At 48.0% G+C, this 18,703-nt stretch overlaps 1 pseudogene across 1 annotated transcript in view; it reads left to right on the top strand.

Moving 5' to 3' along the window:
• Nucleotides 1–274: 274 nt before the first annotated feature.
• The window catches only part of LOC309643924 (beta-1,4 N-acetylgalactosaminyltransferase 2 pseudogene), a 30,237-nt pseudogene continuing 11,808 nt past the window's right edge, over nucleotides 275–18,703 (top strand). Inside the window, exons 1-2 of the transcript in view lie at nucleotides 275–393; nucleotides 794–897. The product of the transcript in view is annotated as a beta-1,4 N-acetylgalactosaminyltransferase 2 pseudogene (transcript). The remainder of the gene's footprint in view (nucleotides 394–793; nucleotides 898–18,703) is intronic.

The raw sequence follows: 18,703 nt of genomic DNA, 5'->3' as shown, positions 1-18,703 counted from the left end.
ACTAATATGGTCGTCGTCAGAGTACCTGAGTTACTTGAAAAGATACATAATACATTGGCATGGGTTAGAACTGGGAGAATCTGGGACTAGAGTTCAGCTGGGTTCAACAAATACTTCTCAGCACCTCCTAGGTGCTAGGACCTCGGCCACAGGGAGAAAAAATGTCCTAAAGATGCACGCTCTACCCAGAGTCATGCCTAGCATCACAGCTCCGAGGGGAGGAATTCCAGTGTCTGGAGCCACAAGGGCAGGGGCCGGGGGCAGGGGGTTGAGGATGGCCCTGCTGAAGTGTGAAGTGGACATAGAGATACTGCTGAGGCTGAGACCCCAGCCTCCATTTCAGTATCTTTCCCAGAAAACATTTCTCGCGTGTTCAGCCATTGAGACCTTACGGTGAATAAATAAAAGAACTCTGGGTGTTCAGAGTCAAGAGAGATTGCCTCTGGTCGAGGGGATCAGGAGTGGCTGCATATAGCGGGTGGGATTTGGCAGAATTCTGGAAGGCCAGGAAAGACTTCCCCAGGCAGACGTGGGCTAGGAAGAGCTTGCCAGGTAAATGGAGGAGGGGACATGAAGGCACAGAGGGTAGTCTGAGTTGCTGGCAACCAGGATCCTGTGCCAGGGTGCTGGCAGATTCGGCTGGGAGGGCAGGGTGCTGTCACACAAGATGTTGTCCGCCACCGGAACAGTCATTCTCCTGAAACATTTTTTCTCTGTGCTTTTCTCACGCTGTCTCTGCTTGGGAAACTTTTCCTCTCTTTGATTCTTGGAGCCTTTCTCCTCATCTTTCTAGATCCAGCTCCAAGGCCAGCTCCTCCTTGCAGCACTCCCTGACTGCTGTGGTCTGCACGGATGATCGCTGCCTCTGGAACCCCACGCTGGAGAGCGGGCTGTGCTGTTCGCCACCCACTGGGAGCTTGTTTTGTGTGTGTGTGGGGGGTGACGCAGATCTGAGACCTGCTTCTGCCACTCACTGCCTGGGTATCCACCTCGATTTTCTCATCTGTACGAGGGAAAAAATATTGCAAAGAGTTTTGAGTAGCAATAAATAGAATAAATCAAATGACGTGTGTAATGCCAGTTACAGAGCCTGGCACAGAGTAGATGGTCAGACAGGGTGCGGCTCCTTCCTGCTCCCTGACTTCATTCTATCTCACTGTCAGCCATCTACGCACAAGTCTCTGCAACTAGGACATGAGATCCACGGGGTAGAATCCGAATCTTGCACAGTAACAGGCAATCTCCTTCTGCAGAACTCCTTCCCTGTGGAGAAGGAGCCGAGCTCTTCAGGGCGATTTGTAGATGTGGGAATCAAGTTTGTTTGTTTGTTTTTCTTATGAAGGTTCTGATTAAGCCAGAAACTTCCTGAAGTCATACAATTCCCCTATCCCCAGAGAAGGATTTGAATAAAGTATCCTCTTGCTGGAAGGAAAATTAGAGATAATTAGTCCAGTGGTTTTCAAAATTTGTAAAGGACTGGAACCATTTTTTCAAATGAAATTTTATATGGAACTTGAAGCAGGCAAAGCATTATTTATGAATATATTAATATTTATTATTAATTAATGATTAATTAAATCACAATAAATCAACAAATGTATTTATTGTATAATATCAAGCTTATAACAAATAAGAAAGCACAATGAGATTGTTTTGATCCGTGCAAAAAATTAGAAATTAAGTGTTATGGTGATCCTTGCTGTGTTTTAGTTTCAGAATGCAATTCATGTATGTATTTTGTTTTCACCGTCTGGAGAAAATCCTAATTCGCGGTGATGGGTAGATCCAAATGATTGCTGTTTTGCAGCAGTTTGTCTTGCAGTCTCCATGTCCTTCAATTAATGGGGCAGGTGGTGGAAGGGGAGCTCTGTTTTGAGTCTGCCACAAAACTGAGTTAAACTGGTCACATAAGTTATTGTCTGTCTGCACAGTGTTAAAAATGGCTATCCTTCTTGTTTTAAAATCACACTTTCATCAATGCCTAAAAATACTTTTAAATATACAATTTTGAAAGAAAACATAAAGTAACTTCTAGGGTCTTTAGGGCCCAGAGCGTGTGATGGGAAATTGCTGATTGAATCCACCCCTTTGTATCACAGATGAGTAAACTGAGGCCTGGAATGTGACAAGGTCATGTCAAGGCCACATGGAGAATAGGTGCCGGGCTGCGGTGAGAACTTAGGTCTCTTGCATCTCACCTCTGGGCCTTTTCAACTATGTTCTCTATCTTTTTTTCCCAATTTGTATTAGTAAAAAAGTGTTTTGTTGTTATTTGTTTTTAAATAAGTTAGATACCCCAACTCTATAGTTTGGTTTATATTCAAGGCCTTCTTATCTTCCGGGGATGAGCATGAAACTGCTTACTGGAATTAATAGTACAACCCGGAACTCTCCCTCCATGTCTTCCTGTCTCACCAGGAGAATTCTACCCCGGTGATAGATAATTGAAATGGATTTGGCTAGCCGGCCTATATAGAAATGATGATCCTATGTTTGTTCATCTGTCAGAAAAGTAAAGAGCAAATCTGGTAATTTGTGTTAACTAAGAACTTTCATTACAAGAACTCAAGGGAAAGGGTGGGGAACAAAACATTTTGTCCTACAGCTGTCCCGGATCCTGAGGATGATTTGTCTAGTTAAGGAGAAATTCTAATAATGTTGCGCGTATGGAAAAGTTTAAGGCAAAGATGATGGGTCATTTTCAAAGTGTTCGGGTTGAGTATCAAGAGTGTGTAGCTTCCTTTCCCAACTCCTGCTCTTCCTGATGGGGCCGGATCTCACATCGTGCCTCCCACGTGGTGCACGGGTGACTGCCATGAATTCCCAGCTCACAGATGGCGCCACCCCAGTGGGTCACAACAAGGGTGTGAGTGTCCCAGAGGGAACCCAGATTTCCCACTCTTTGCCCAAGAGGTAAGAAAAAGACTTGCTCTGGAGTGCATTGGATGCTTACAGCTGCTACAGTCTCTTCTTCAACCTCTCACTCCTGACCTCAGGTTCTGTCTGGCAGGTGCTCACACCCAATTCCAGGGAGCATTTTAAGGGTGAGCCCTCTTTATCTTAAAGCAGCCCTTTGTGGGGTTGTTCTTACCTGTAGGGAGACCAGGCTAACGGTCCCCATCAGATGCCTCTGTCCCCGACATTCTTCCTCCGCCTGCCCATCCAAGAAGGCTTGAAACCCTTTCCCAGGAGACAGAGCCTCTTCTGCCCTGGAATTGAGGTTAGGGATGCTAATACCGCAGAAGAGGGAGATAAGGGTCTAATCGTCATGTTGGGGTGAGTGGCCTGCGTTGCCTCTTCCTCAAGAGCAGACATTTCTAAAGGGATAGAAAGCATGAGGACCCCAAGAGGCTGGAATCCTAGGACAGGATCGCGGAGGAGAGAGGAGAGGAAGTAACAGAGGGGAGTGTTTGAGATCCTCAGATGGTCTAGGCCGCCTGACCGGTTTTGCCCCAGGAGAAAGCAGGTAGAGAAAGAGCCCAATCTTGTGGGGCATCTTGAGGTGAGGCTGTTTTCCGCCCCTTGGGACAAGGATAGCCCTAGGTCTGACCATCCTTAACTAATAAAGGTGATGGTTAATTCTTCAACTTGCCGCAGTGATCCTCTCTTCATAAAAAGGCTCAGAGCTGAGCTTCCTTAAAGAGCAAATTTCAAATAGGATTTGAGTCACATACAGAGCAAGTGATTTACCTTCACACCTCCAAGAGCACATCTATTATGCAAAGCAGAATTCTAATTGGACCTCGAAAGTAATCAAACAAAACCAAAGATTTTTTTCCCCTTGTTAGAGAGTAAGGCATGACTGCATATAAACCGTCTTTGCTAATTCTGAATGGTGTTACATTTGACTCAGATACAGGGACCCAGGGAGGAAGAGGGTGAGAGAAATGTGAACTTATTGGTCTTCAGCATGGGGTGCCCATGTGGCCTTTAGTTTTAGCTGGTCCAGTATGGCTAAAGATACAACACAGAGTGAGGTACCGCAACCAGACTTAAAAGAAAACGGTGTCCTTTGAGGCCAGCACGCGCATCATCACAGCTGCTGCTTGATCACAGCTGTGGATGAGCGAACCCCTCCCCGCCTCACACAATTTCCTTGGCTAATTAGGTACGTCTTCCCTTTATGGCCACATCTCTCAGGCATTTGGAGACGAAGGCAAAGCTAAAAGTCTCTCTCTTTATTGGATTCAAATCTTCTTTGTAAAGACATTGTATATGAAGAGTTAAAGCAAGCTTGACAAAATAAACAGGGATCAAAATGTTTGCCAGTGAGTCTTTGTTAAAAAGGACTGCTTTTTCTCTTGGAGCCTTGGTTGACCTTCATGGGTGAGGAGGTGGAAATGTCCCCAGGAAATCTCAAGAACCTCAGAGGAAGCTGTTGACAAGCTTCCAGTGAACTGCTTTTTGCTTGTGCTCCGGAGGCAGAGAGTAACAGATGGACTTGGGCAAACCTCAGGCAGATGAGTATAATCTTCAAAAGGTAGTTTCCTTTCTTTTTGCTTTTTCACTGGCGGCGTTACAAGCCCATGCTGCCGTGTTTCTGGGCACCATGGTGGAGTCCTGGTCTGATGGCAGTTTTTAAGAAATTATAAAGAGAAGCTAACTGGAGTCAGGAGCTCTGTGTGTCTAGACAGGTCACCTAAGCTCTCAGTGGTTTCCTCGTTTGTAAGGAGGGACGACCAGAAAGCCTACCGGTATCTCTGAGCCGTTGTGAAAACTGGATGGGACACTGGAGAATGGGAAACACTTTGAAAGCAACTCAGAGGCTGTGACGACTCAGCGGCAGGAGCTCAGGAGGGCTGTCACACAGAGAGGCAGGTCGAAGAGCCCTGTGGCAGAGCAGGGCTAGATCCAAGGGAGCAAAAGTGAGCGGAGAAGCAGTTGAGTTAACTTCGGAGGGCAGCGGTGCTTTCTGTGACTGCCCAGACGTAGCTGTCTTCACGTGGAGCTCTACTCCTCTATCTAGTCCAGCCTTAGAAGCCTCTGGTCAAATGGGAGCAAAGCGCAGCTCTGGAGACAGACTCAGTGAATTACTCTCAGAGTTTCCTGAGCGTGTGACCAGAGGCAATGTCTCCTCCCTCAAAAGTGTAAGGCCCTGCCGCATTGAGCAAGAGGTAAGTTGAAGCCTCCATTTCCCTGAAGTCCTTGCTGGCCAGTTCATCTTACGGTGCTGGGGCGGAGGTTGCTGGAAAGTCCACAGTGAGAACGGCAGGGGTGGACTCCAGTAAACAAAGCACAAATGGCAGTGGTTCAGAAAGATGGGTAACTTCTAAAGGTGGCTTGTCTTTTCATTGGCAATTAACCTGAAGTGAAATTGTGAAAGCTGCTGAATCCTGCGCAGTCTGAGCACAGAACCTTGGGGAGCACTAGCCTTCAGTGTCAGACTGGCTTGGCCAGGACTCAGGTTCATAACCACCAACCTCTCATGGACCAACTGAGCAGAGGTGGAGGCCCTGAAACCCAAGTCTGGGCTGACTTCAGAGCCATGCATATTTTTCAGATCCCTGAAATTTCTGGGCCGGGTGTCTAGTTAATGAGGTGGACAGCATCAACCCTTTCCTTCCCTGCCACCACTCCCAGAAGAATCCAGGACTCTGGTCCAGTTAACTCCCCAACAGAGGTCAGAGCTCTCCAAGGTGCTGATGGTCCAGGCCAACTTCCCCAGAGGGCGTATTACACTGCAAATGTGCTTTGAAGCCCACCCAGGTCACCTGGGGGACCTTTCTCTGCCTCCATTCTTGTGACCAGGAGGACCCTCTGATAGAGTTGAGTGGAAGAAGTTGCTGGTTAGGCTGTCTAGATTGGTGTGGGAAGACTGACCAAAGGCTCCAAGCAGACTTGAGCATGTAAATAAGAATGATGCCTCTCCAAGTTGCCTGGAGGAGCCTGGCTCAAAATGCCGTGGAAGCAGCCACCCTTGAGTCAGATATGTCCACACCAGTATATTATCATCACCTCTAAGAAATAGAAAAATGCTGCTTTTTAGCAGTGCTGCTTTTTAGAGTCTAAACATGAAGGGGGCAACTTGGGGCATCCTCCTGGTAGACTGTGGATGTGACCAGTGAAACCAACAGAGGGCTGTTCGAGTAGTTAGGCCGGAGATGAGTGTTGAATTAGGACAGTAACTTTATCACCGGTAAAATCCTAATGGCAACACCAGCAGGCCTTAGTGATTATTGGATAGGGGCCGGCACAGAGAGGAGTTATCCTTGACTCTCAAGTTAATTGCTTGGGAAGGTGGGTAGATGATAATGCCATTCACCAGGAGGAGCAGCAGGGTTTCTCTGGAGGTGGGGAATGATAAGTTCAGATTATATATGTTGAGTGTGAGGTACTAATGGAACTCTTAGAAGGATTGTCCAGCAGGAGTTGGGAACACGGTTTTGGAGCTCAGCAGAGAGGTCAAGACCAGTGATCGAGATCTGGGAATCATTGAAGAAGAGGACATGGTTGAACAGATGGGAGGTGGCAGATGAGATCAACCAGGGAAACTGTGTGTAGAGTGAGAGGAGAGGAAGGCAGAGAATAGATCTTGGTGGAATTTCTGCATTTTCTGGGTGTGCTGAGGCCGAGGTGCTGATCAACGAATCTGCCACAGGGCTCTCATCAACTGCTCCCAGACCACTTCTCACCAGTCTGACATCATCCCAATCACCTCTCTTCCACTCTCCTCTGAAATATAGATAGATATAAATGTAGATTTAGATTTAGGTGTAGATACATAAAGTCCGATTTGTTTTTTTTACTTTTTTTTAAAGTATTTTTTTTTAATTAATTTATTTATTTTTGGCTGTGTTGGGTCTTCGTTTCTGCACGAGGGCTTTCTCCAGTTGCGGCGAGCGGGGGCCACTCTTCTTCGGGGTGCGCGGGCCTCTCACCATCGCGGCCTCTCTTGTTGCAGAGCACAGGCTCCAGACGCGCAGGCTCAGTAGTTGTGGCTCACGGACCCAGTTGCTCCGTGGCATGTGGGATCTTCCCAGACCAGGGCTCGATCCCGTGTCCCCTGCATTGGCAGGCAGACTCTCAATCACTTGCGCCACCAGGGAAGCCCCAAGACCGATTTATTTTAAGGAATTAGCCCCTGTGATTATGGAGGTTGGCAAGTCCAAAAGCTGCAGGCTTGGCCAACAGGCTCGAGACCCAGGGAAGAGTGGATGTTGCAGTTTTGACCCTGTAGCCAGTCTGGAAGCAGAATTCCTTTCTTGGGGGACGTCAATCTTTTTTTCTCTTAAGACCTTCCACTGATGGAACGAGGCCCACCCACATTATGGAGAGAGCGATCCGCTTTACTCAAGGTCTACTGATTTATTTATTTATTTTCTAAACATCTTTATTGAAGTATAATTGCTTTACAATGGTGTGTTAGTTTCTGCTTTATAACAGAGTGAATGAGCTATACATATACATATATCCCCGTATCTCCTCCCTCTTGCGTCTCCCTCCCACCCTCCCTATCCCACCCCTCTAGGGGGTCACAAAGCACTGAGCTGATCAGGTCTACTGATTTAAATGTTCATGCCATCTAAAAGAAACACCTTCACAGCAGTATCTAGGCTAGTGTCTGACTAAACACCTGGGTGCTGTGGTCAAGTTGATACATAAAATTAATCATCTCAAGGTGGGGCACCCCCTGGTAGCCTTGCATCCAGGTTCAGATGAGAGTAAATAAATAATAAAGCATAACCTGTGTCTTCCTCATTGCTTTAGTGGCCAACGCCCCCTCCTTCTCTCCACACACACACACACACACACACACGCACACACACACACACATGCAGGGTATGGAGGAGCAGGGGGTGTTGGTGCCCTTCTCAGGAATTTGTCCACATTTCTATCCAGTCACATTTGCTCCTTCCAACCTGATCTTTCCAGATTCTCCGCCCTAATTCTCACTTCAGTCCCACTTTGGACTCTCTTCTTTGTTCTCTACTTGGAGAGTCTCCCTCAGATTTGATTCTGGTATTTGATCTATTGCACCTTCTAGCAGGTAATGGAAGCTTCAGCTCCCACTCTGTCCCATCCAGCCTCACAGGTATAAGAAGGTTTTAAGACAAAGAAATTTCTCATTTCCATTTCAAAGTTGGAAAATGTGAGATAGAAAGGAGTTAAATTACTTGCCCCAAAAATCTTTCAGAGAAAGTCTAGTGCTGCCAACAACGGGGTTTTCTGCATAGCCACACCATTCCCCATCTGTGCCAGAATCCTCGGTGCATTTTTCAAGCTTAGTGTCCAAGACATCTCCAGCCTAATAAGAATAAGGTGCCCTGGGCTGGTTCCCAGCCAGGGCGGGAGTGAGCAGATACGCATTCCTTTGAAGCCGGTTTCAGATTCTGGAATGCTTTCCTGGAAACCACACAATCTCAGGAGAGATCCATCACCTCCTGAGGCTGCCTTAGGTCTAGGTCAAGACGGGCCCTGGACCTCTGAATGAGACAGTGTCTGCCCTGATTAGCAGCTTCCTGTGTGGTGGCTGCAGGATTTACTCAGAGCTAGCCTAGGCAGATCTGGCTGAAATTCAGTGCGAACTGCCCCACCTCATGCCTCTCCCCATCCTTGTCTCCCCTCACCCCCATACTTCCTCCAAAGATTTAGTCCTTGGATATCAGAATAGAAGGCCCAGGTCCCGAGGCACAAGCAGAGAAACTCTTCTTTGGGTATAGACCGAGAAACATTCTCCTGTCCAGGCCCGGGGATCGAGGTGGGCTGCCCATTGTATAATGACACCAAGATGTCTTAGGAAGGCAGCTGTGGAGGCAGTCGTGTGAGCACTGGACAAGGAGTCATGGCCCTTGAGACCATGTCCTGAGTCTGCTGTTCCCTTCCTGGTGACCTCAGGCAAGTCACAAAATCAGAAAATGGTGATGCCACGTGCACCCTCGGAAATCATCTTCCCATTTGTTCACTTTAGAGATGAGGAGCCTCTAAGAGGTCACAGCAATGGCTTAAGGTCCCAGACCGAGGCGGTGTCAGAACCAGAAATAAAATGTCCCGACCAATATACTTCCTGTGAGTGTCTCTGTCCCTCCTCAATTTCTCTGGACCACAGATTTTTCTCACATGTCAAACGGGGGCCAGTAACATCTGCCTCTCAGTACAATTTTAAAGATCAAATGCAATCATGGATAGAAAACAGTTCGAAAAAAGTGGAAGTGTTGGGTTTTCAGGAGACTCTTGAATCCCAGGAGTGGCACAGTTTACCTTCCCATATCTGATACAGCCCAGCAAGGATGTAGGTATGAATTCCAGGATGAGGGATGCCAGGGATGATGCCAGCTGATGCTTGTGAATATGTCTGTTAAGATACTGAAATGCTTGTGGTCCCAGTCTCCCTGGGTGCCCTTCTGCCACCTGAGCCCCTCCCCCCATCGTTACTGGACCTCCTCACATTCCGGGGATTAGAGGGTGAACATCTGGCACAGCAGGAGTTCTCTAAGGACCCTGCTCCAGCCCTACTGCCAGTCAGCATCCATTCTGATTGGTCAGGGTTCCTGCCATACCTATATTTTACTTAACTATTGATATGCAACAAACCACTCTGAGACTTGGTGGCTTAAAAGGACAGTTTATTATTATCTCTCAGAGTTCTGTGGGCTAACCAGGCTCAGCTGCGTGGTTTCCCACTTGGAGTCTCTCATGTGACTGCGGTCAGATGGTGTTGGGGTTGATGTTATCCGAAGGCTCATCTGGGCTGCACGTCTAGCTTGTTTTAGTGGCTGGCAGCTGGTGGCTGGCCATCAGCTGGGAGCTCAGTGGGGCTGTCCACCCTACTGGGGCACCTACATTTGGCCTCTCCAAATGGCTTGAGCTTCTCACAGCAGGGAAGCTGATTTCCCAGAGGGAGCATCCCGAGAGCCTGCTTGCCAAAGGCAGGAAGCCAAACTGGCCTGGTGCCATCTCCACCACATTCAACTTGTCAAAGCCGTCAAGAGCCCTCCTAGATTCAAGGAGGTGGGAGAGTGCCAAGATCAACTTGCAGAAAAGCATGTGGGTGGCAAAAATTGTTGCATTCATCTTTGGAAAATAGAGTCCGTCCCAGTCACCATGGGAAAAGCTCACCTGGCCAGCACTTGGTCTGTCTGACGTCCCCCCTGCCCTTCCTGTAACAGCCTTTTCCCCTTCCCAGGAATGCCTCCATCAGCTCCAGTGGGAGAATCCCCTCCCCTCTCTGGAGCTTGCGCTCCTCTGTTCTCACGTCTCCATCTGAGAAAAGAGCCGCCGGTCCCTCTACGCTCTCACACCAAAGAACTCCGCAGGTACTTTGACCAGATTCGCGTCAACTACAACATGGTGCCCTGTTTCCTGGCCAAACCAGAAGATGATATTAACCTCAGGAGCCAGTGTGGAATCTCATCCCCTGGGTGTGTGTTGGCGAGGAGGGGGTGTGGCAGGAAGCATTGCTGTCAATAGTCTTTGGGCAAAGATTGATTCCTGCCAGAGACACGAGTTCTGAGATGATGACTGAATACAGTGGTGTGTCAGGAATAGGCAATCTGAAACGGCTTTGCCTTCCCCAACCAGGTCAAGGCCCCATATGCTTGTCATCCATCCTTACCCCTGCGTGCAGGCTCGTCTATCTGGGCTGAATTCTGGGTGGTGTCTGGACAGTTCCTCTTGCTGCTCAGAAAGGCTATGTCCTCATTTTCTGCACGCCAGGGCAGGGCTTGGCATCACTGTCAGCCACCATTGCTTTCTAGAGCATTCCATGTGCCTCACTTCCCTCCCCAGCGTGAAATGTGGCTGCATCTGCAATCGGGTCCCTGCCGTGGACTTCCTAGCAATTCCCCCTGTCGAAACTTTGCCAAGCTTTCATAGGGAGAAGAATTTGTATGACCTTCCATTCCACTGAAGAAAAAGCAAGTGGCTCTTGGTCTCTCTCCCATCCACCCAACCTCCGATGTGCTTTTCAGCTGAGGGAAAATCTGTTATTCATAAAGAAAAACAAAGGATGATAAATTATAGGACCTTGTAAACTATATTAACATGAATCCGCACTTTCTTCTGGATAGTTGAATTTAGAGTGACATCGGCCAGACTCTGCAGCTTACGCAGGAATGCCAGCCTTCCTCGGTTGTTTTTCATTCTTTCGGTGTGATTTCACAAAGGCCTGGCTAAGTCCGAGGCCTCCATTGTCTCCCGGCCAGTACGTGTTGTAATCTTGTCCACAGTTTCATTACTCTCTGAATTAGGAGCTTCATTAAAATGATAAGTCTCTCTCAGCGTTGTAAATGACAAGTGACCTTCTAACCAAATGTGGCCTCATTAGATGACAGGAAAGGATTAAATGTCAGGATGCAGGGTGGTAGGTTTTGATATTTATGAAGGTCAGATGAAGGGTGAGTAATATAATGGAGTATTCCACTTAAAGTCAGACCAGTGTTCCTGGGAACCACTGTCACGGCTGCTCTTTGGCGCTGTAAGAAGTGGATTTTCTGTAGACTTTGCTTGTATTGCAAGGTTGTGGACTGTCCAGTGTTTACATGAAGCCACAGCTATATTCTAATTATAATTGGAAGAGTGGTTGGAAAAATAACTGGAAAATGTCCAGAAATAACTAGTTTCTGCCAACTGTCTTAATCTTCCACTCCAACCAATTATTCGTTGGTTAATTGGTATTTTGCCAAAGCAGAGGTCTCAGGAGAGAGAAAGCTTTGCTCATGTGAGAATCCTTGAGATTTGGCTCTGCTGGATTTCCTGTCTTCATAGACCTTGTCTTTATCTCTTCAAGTAAATAGAAGTGTGGTATTAAAATCCAGGCCCAGTGCAGTTCACTGGCTTGGGGCTACTCAGTGGAATGAGGAAGAGGCTTTGGGTCTGCAGGGAATTGGCATTCTGATTGGCAAGAAGATCTGGAGGCAGTAAGAGCAGGAGAGAGTTGGTGATTAAGGATGCTAAGATTCACTGGAGCGGTCCATTCCAGGTCTAAGAAGTGTGTCACCTTAGGTTCCCAGCACCTTGGGGATTCAGAGAAGAGCCACCAGGTAGGATTGTGTAGTTTTTGCACAAGAGTACCTAGTCAAAGGGATGAGCAGTGGACGAGTTTTAGCCTGTGTCCCATTTACCAAGCCCTGGCGCTTGCCTGCATCCACCTGGAGCAGGGGCTGGGAAACAATAGCCCGCGGGTCAAATCAGGTCCACTGCCTGTTTTTAAAAATAAAAACATTTTGGAACACAGCTACACTCATTTGTCAATGTGCTGTCTACGGCTGCTTTGGTGTGACAATGGAGACCTTCTAGCCCACAAAGCCTAAAATATTTACTATCTGGCCCTTGATAGAAAAAGTTTGCAGACCACTGATCTGGAGGTAGGGGCACCTTTTTCTAATTTGCAAAGGCTCTGTCTGTCTGCCAAGCCAGAACTGCATCTGAAAGATGGGGGCCGGCTTTTTCTAATTTGCACAAAGGTGCCTTGTGAACGAGCAGGCACCTTAGGATCTCTCTCCTAAGGAGGAGATCCCAGTCCTGCCCCTGAGGGTGGGGGCCTTGGGGAGCAGTGCTCACAAGGCCTCACCGCAACCCATGGCAGGCTGCTGGTGACCACACAGTAGAAAAGCCACAGGCTTGATGCGCAGAGAGGCTGTCCGGGGAACGAAGGACTGGTTGTAGCAGCTCCCAGAGGTAAAACCAATGCTTCCCTTGCTCCTTTTCCAAATAACCGTAAAAGAGAAGGTTTGTTTGGGGGTCTTTGTCGCCGGCCACTCCATAAAGAAATGCAAACTGTCTCATGAGTTATCATCAATCACTTGTTTACACAGCGGGGCTGATTGACGCGGTTTATTTTTCTGTGGTTTTTCTTCTAATCTAAAGTGAAACATGAACTAGAGAATTCATGAGTTCCCTTCACCTTTTGCAGCCCAGAACCTGCAAGGAAGGTGACTGTTTTCACTTGTGTGAATATTATACGCCCCATCTGCATCTGGTCGCACGCATGTGAAAGATCTGATCAGCCAGGCCTGAGAACCTGCAGGAGCCCTTGTCCTCCCCAGGGCATTGATGCGCAAATCTGGACCAATGGTTTGTAGGACATCAGGCTGGATGGCAACTCAGAGTTGCTGTCTTTTGACAACTCTGGAGTCCCTCCATTGATCAGCCCCAGTGAGGTGCAGTGACTTTCCCAAGGCTTCGAAGGACCCGAGGGTACCTTCTCTCGTCAGCCTCCAGTAGGCAGGATTTGAAGTCCAGGCAGGAGACCCTCGTGGTAGGAAAGAGTGCCCATGGTGGTCCAGATGGCAGGGACCTGGTGGGAATAATCATGTTCATTTCAGCATGCCCTGCACCAGGTCATTTACAAAGCTCTTCTCATTCATGATCCCATTTACTTCTCCCCACTGTTTTATGAGACTAACACTTTCTCCCATATTCCATTAGTTGTTATATATAGTTTAGAGATAATCTCAAAAAAATCTAGCCAGATGGGATGGAATGATAAATATAATGGTCTACACAAGTTGAAGGGATGACACTATGGGTGCTTTTTACTTTTTTTGATAAAAACAAGGAAAGAAAACACCTCTGGCTTTGGGAACTGTGAAACAACCTATTTTTAAAAAGCTGACTACACAAAATCAGAACAGGAATGGCCTGGCTACAGAGAGGTCATGAGGACAGAACTGGGGGCCCATGGTGGGGGGAACTTGAATCAGGGATGAGGAGGCTGTCTTGCATGGGACACAAGAGTCCAGAGCTGCTAGTTGCCCCTCCCTGGAGGAGAGAGATAACAAGATGGGCAGGATCCTGAACCCCCAAAGCATTAGCGGGGGCCACTTCCAGGGGCTGCAGCCACTCTTGCCAGACCCCAGGGAGATACTTTCCTCTCTTCCCTGCTTCCTGGCCTTGTGCCACCAGCCTGTTGCCCACACCCTCTTGGAGGTTGTGGGAGCCCTAGAATTTGGCCTGGGTGTGTCATGCAGGATGTACACAATCCCAAGATTTGTTTGGAGCCAAGTTGCCCGGTGCCCCCCCCATACCCACGCTCACACATGCCTACACATATGCTCATGGTATTACTCACACTGTATTGGCTACAGAGTCTTTTGTGGGAGGGCGGCTGGCTCTGTTTCAATTAACAGTTTCTTCATAAATAGGATGCGTCAAGTAGCCGTACTTGGCAAGGGAATGAAATCCTGCAAAGTAAGTTGGGGAGTAGCAGTACTCTTAAGACATACTGGGCTGGATATGCTTTCCTATGTGCGTGTGCGTGTGTGTGTGTGCGTGCGTGTGTGTGCGTGTGTTGCGTGTGTGTGCGCGTGTGTGCGTGTGTGTGTGTGCGTGTGTATGAGACATTTTGACTGAATGAGGCAGGCTTTGAGGCCTGGGAGAGGATGGGAACACTGGGACATTTTGTGGAAGCCACCTCTTGTTCTATGAGTCCCAGCTTTGGGAAAGGCTCTTATTTATTTGGGAGGTTTGACTGGGCTTTTGCCCTGTTCAGTGGCAGCAGAAGAATCTGATGGTCTGTAAAGGTCTGTCCTGCTCGGCAGTAGAGAACAACCAAAGTCCCTTACATTCAAGTTGTCCATGAAATGCACACTCAGCTCCAGTTGGAAGCAATTCTGGAAGGAAGCTTTGTCTTTGCAAGGCCAGTGGTTGATGAGTCCTCTGAGTGTCCTTCCCTGCATGCCTCTCCCTCTCCCTCTCCCTGGGAGTCGGCTGAATCATTTGACTTTGGTGGAGGCCACCTAGGGCTCCAGAGCACCAGAGCTGCAATTTCCGGAGTCCAAGAGCCAGGATTATAGTTCTGTTGCTGCTGCTTTTTCCCCTTCTTCTTCTTCTTCGGCCGCGCTGTACGGTTTGTGGGATCTTAGTTCCCTGACCAGGGATTGAACCCAGGCCCTCGGGAAAGCGCAAGGAGTCCTAACCACTGGACTGCCAGGGAATTCCCTCCGTTGCTTCTTATAAGGAAAGAGCCCAGTCCTTGGGTTGTCTCAGCTGGAAGAAGGCGCCTCCTAGGATTCACTTCCCCTGAAGTCAGAGCCCAGCATTCTAAGGGTCCTGGGCAGTGCTGGGGGGCAGGGGTGAGCCCTGGTGTATGGCGGGAGAGATCAAGACAGACTCCAGCCCTTCCGAGGGGCCAGGAGTGTTTCTTAAGCACTGGAGTTCTGCGCTGTGATTAGCCTAGCCGTGGAAAGCACAGATGCTCACATGTACCAAGTCTTTTTCTGAGTCAGTTTTATACAGTGAATGTGTCCATTTATCCCTGCGCAAGTACACTGCTGACTGACAAGTAGGGTCCCCCCGCCCCGTTCCCATTCCTCAAGCGCTGCCTCTTCCACCTCCCTCCCTCCCCAGGCCTCTTCTTTAGGGAGTCTTCCCTGGTCATCCCAAGTCAGAGCCCTCACCCTCCGGTAGTCCAGAGTATCCTTGGTCTTTGCCAGGAGCGCCTGACAGGGTGGAGGCCAGCACGGGAAATAGCCCAGCTTTGCTTCCAGACTTTTCCTATAGAAGGTCTTCTCTCTCCTAAGGAACTGTAATCTGTAAGCTTGACCAGTTTTGGGGAAAAAAGGACTTAGACCCAGGAGCTTAACCAGGTAGATGGGGTTGATGGAAGTGAGGTCATGTGTGATCGGGACACCTTATCAGGAGGGTCACACTGACTTTGCCCAGCAAGTGCCCAAAGTGTGGTGTGATTCAGGCCCCAGATGCTTGGTGGATGGGTCTCTGCTCTTCCCAATGTCCCAGGGCCTTCTGTCTTGCCATGGGTGTAATGGAAAGTTTTAGGTCCCAGGGCTACATCTTTGTTAAAATCATTAGTATTTCAAAGAGATTATTTATGCCAACAACTGTTCATCTTTTCCCTTAAATGACCTGAGGCCTTGACCACAGTCGCTTTTACCCCGGCTTCCTTTGGCCTCTGAGATGTGGAGGGTGGGCAAGGGTTTCCTGACACTCAGAGGGCCTTTGAGAACCAATTACACAGCAAGGAGGTGAGGGGTTCATAGGGAGTTTGGCAGGGGATGGGGCATTTGTCTCTCCAAAGACCACATGAATGACTTTTATTATCTGATACTTGGACTGCATTTTCTTGCGCTATTGGACATCACCAAACATTTCTGGGAGCAAGGGCAAGACAAATATCAGTCTCTAGCCATTTGGTATAAAGTTTTTTCCTTCTTTCTTTGGTTTCAGTGTCTGCTGCCTCTTATAATTCCTGGGTAATCAAAAGGCATCTGACTGATAAAAAATATTTCTCTCTGTAGCCCAGAAGCAGGAGTTCAGAGACAGTCTTTGCCAAGAGTACATAACTGCATAATGGCTGGCATGTGTGGCAAGGGCTTAGTGGTCTTGCTGGCAGAAGAACCCATTAGTCGAAGGAAGATGGAAAAGACTTAACTTGGCCAACAGTCGTTTGGATTCTCACTCAGAGCATGGGAGAGCACAGGACATATTGCGTGGGAAAAATATGATTTGGGGGGACTAAGCATGGTCCTTAAATCTCTCAAAGGGAAGAAGGAGAGGAAATAGGCTGTGTGGCCCAGAGGACAGGGGTAGGACTTGCAAGACGGCAGTTGTGTAGAGAGGCAGATCTGACACCAACAGAAGGCAGAACTTTCTAATGGTTGCCTCCAGTTCTGGGGAAAGACAGCAGAAGCTGGGGGAATACTCATCCCTGATGTTGCTAAGAGTGTTCCTATGATGCATAAGACCTAAGAAGCCAAATGTGCAAAAGACCATACAATCTGGTGGTCCTTAATAAAATTACACACACACCAAAAAAAAACCTGATTAAAGACATGACCTTTTAAAAAATAACGATCTTTCTCACGTTTAGTGCAAAAATAATGAAGCAGGAGGAAGGAGGAAAGAATGGTACAAATTTAGAAATTTACGAGACATTTGATTATCATGTATCTTGTAAAAGAAGTGATGATTGTTCATCCAAGATTAGAGTAATACTGGCAATCTTGGTCAGTACTTGATCTTCTTCTTCAGCTCAAGGGTGAATAGCTCCTACTTGAACAAAGTCAAGCCAGTCCTGATGTCTTGAAGGGAAGGGTCCACAGGATAGGTCCCTCTGGGAGATGAGGATGGCTGTCTCAGTTTCCATCTGTACCTCCATCCACACATAGCCCGTTCCCAATGCATATAATGGCAGCCAGGCCAAAGAAGGCTCCCAAGTGCCTCGCTGCATGGCAGACCTCAAAGGCCCGCCTGGTGTCCTCCATCACCCCCGACCCCAGCCCCGCCACGTGTCTCCTCATCTCTGCGATAATGCTAGTTGCTGGGATGCAGTCCCACCCTTCTGCTGCTACACAAAGGGCACACTCAGGCAACTCGACAATAAAAGCAACTTGAAGGGAGACCAGCTGTACTTATAAATAAACATCCCAAGCACATTAATCTGCTGAAGGTTTTTATGAGGGGAAGCATAAAATTTCAAATAAAGGGCTAATGGGAAATATGTCCAAAATGTTGGAACTGGTGATGCTCTACAGTAGGGAACTGCCCAGATAGAGCCATAAAACAAAATGTAACTAACAGCTGATTCAGTTTTAAAGCCTCAGCCCTCTCACTCCCACACCTGAGTTGTATATTTTATCTGAAGGGCTGTTTCATGTTCCAGAATCAGCTCTGTTTGCAAGCGAGCTGTCACAGTTTTATGGCCTCGACTTTAAAGAGTAGGACATTTCTTTCCTGGAGAAGAAGGCTAATAGGAGGTAAAATGCAGGGATTATGGGCTCTCCCACAAATCCAGGCTAGCAGATGCGCCTCTTTTCTGTAATCAAAATGAATGTTTTCTTTGGACCCAGCTAGGAAGGCCCCTTAAAACATCCCGGGAACAGGAGACATGCACCAGGCCAGATAACAGATTGGAAGCAGACGGTGAGGAAAGCAGGTGCCTAGCCCTTTGGAGTACCTGCTCCTTTCCCCCTTCAGGACAGGTAATTTAAAAAAATGACAAGGTGATTCTCTTTTTTTCAGTGAAAAATGGGAGATGGCATATGGTTAGCATTGCTCCCTGCCCTGCCCTTCACCTCCGTTAATGATCTGCTTTCTTCCCCCGGCTGGGGCTATGAGGAGCTCTGTTTTGCATTCTTTTCCTCCTTAACTTTGTACCAGGCCATTCGAGTCTGCAGGGGAGGACACCCCACAAACAAGAGCCTTTGGAGTAGTGGAGAGAGCTTGGACTGGGGAATTAGAATGGGCTCAGATCCCTATTCTGCCACTTACCCGCTTTGTTGGACCTCAGGCAAGTCTCTTATTTTCCATTTTTCTCATTGGGAATAAAAGGAAAAAACCCACCACCATCACAGGTGCATTGTGCGCATTGCGTGGTGGCCCCAGTGAAAGCTCCTTTTGGGGCAAAGTCTGACTGCCAAGGGTCAGAGTTAACAGCTGATCCTGAACAAATACTTTCCCTTCTCTGAGCCTCAGTTTTCTCATCTGTAAAACAGGGATAATAACCCCTCATAGGGTTGTTAAGAGGATTAAAGGAGATTTGCACAGGAACTGCTTAGCAGAGTGCCTGCCACGTGGTAGGCACTCAGTCTTGACCATCATTGCTATTATTTAAGCAGAGATTAGGTTGTTTGGCATACAGTCTGACTCACCCAAACACCACATGGCTTAAGTTCAGTAAAGGCAAAACCAGGCACTCCGTACCCTGCTCCCCTTGCTCGTGATGGAGCCCTTGTTTGATTACAGTTTCAACCATCTCTGGCCTTTCTTTGGCTGCTTCTCACTCTCGGGCCAGCCCGTACGCTTTGGG

Source organism: Balaenoptera physalus (genome assembly GCF_965194825.1).
Source record: "Balaenoptera physalus genome assembly, chromosome: 15".
Taxonomy (NCBI): Eukaryota; Metazoa; Chordata; class Mammalia; order Artiodactyla; family Balaenopteridae; genus Balaenoptera; species Balaenoptera physalus.
Note: the sequence above shows the minus strand (reverse complement) of the source record. Positions and strands in the feature narration are given on the sequence as shown.